Genomic DNA, 1,202 nt, shown 5'->3' with positions numbered 1-1,202 from the left:
CCTGGCATTTTATAAATCGCGCTTGTAAGGAGGATGTTTCCAAACAGCAACGATGTTAAATATAAGGAAATAGTGAAGGAGTGTTAGATCAGGCAAACTGGACCATTGATCCCGACATTTGCTTTGATGATAAAGCCATTCGCTACCTGAGTGAATCATTTCAATTATCAATGAACGATTCGGTGCAGGGAGTTCTACAGTATATAGATGATTAAGATACTGTCTTAGCATCGATATTACATCACGTCTGCTCTTCATCAAAATGGCTGGGCCACCTCATCTAATCTTCAAGCTTGAAGAGTATGCGAAAATGTGGGCCCAAAAGGGAAGGCGCAACGCAGATGTGACAGTATGCCAAGCGCGGGAAATCAAGGCTGGAATTCCGGGTTACGAACCGCTTTATAAATTATTTTATAGGTAAGATAACGTACTTACGTGTTCTTGATTTTTTAATATATATTCCATGTCACTCATTGATTTATGCAATTTTACAAATAAAATACTTGTTTTAACTTTTATGAATTTGAAAACAAAGATTTTAATGAGAAAAATAGCTTACAAACTTCGCATTGCGAAACGCTAATCATATTGTTACGTGTCGGTTCGTTTGTTAATTTTCCATAGAAATTCTTTTCTAGAAACTTCAGCGATACAAGTCCTTTTTTAAATAAAACTAGTTTATTCTTTCTCAATACAACTTTGCAATACACTTAATTCGCACAGTCACTTCAACGTAAACACACGCTATAATTCACAACGATTCACGCACTTATCTTACGGTCACTACCGCGCTTGACTCAATTGTCCGTCTTTGTCTGTCTGCAATTAACTTTTATGCCGTCACTTCGTTTGCCGGCTTATATATATAAAAACATAGAGGGCACGTAGAGACGACTAGAGTGCCACGAACAGACGTGATCCTTCTAAAATATGATGACGTGTTACTAACGTCACGTGACTTCCGCTGTCGTAACAATATGTAGAAGCATCTTCACGGAAGCCATAACTAAAATCGTTAAATACACTAATATTTCCATCCTTTCAATGCTTCGTTTCCATATTGTTTAAAGCACTGCAATCAGTAATTACTATTACACCATACGATGTACAGGTTAGAAGAGTCATTCATTACTATTACACCATACGATGTACAGGTTAGAAGAGTCATTCATTACTATTACACCATACGGTGTACAGGTTAG

Source organism: Limulus polyphemus, unplaced genomic scaffold (genome assembly GCF_000517525.1).
Source record: "Limulus polyphemus unplaced genomic scaffold, Limulus_polyphemus-2.1.2 Scaffold6153, whole genome shotgun sequence".
Taxonomy (NCBI): Eukaryota; Metazoa; Arthropoda; class Merostomata; order Xiphosura; family Limulidae; genus Limulus; species Limulus polyphemus.
Note: the sequence above shows the minus strand (reverse complement) of the source record.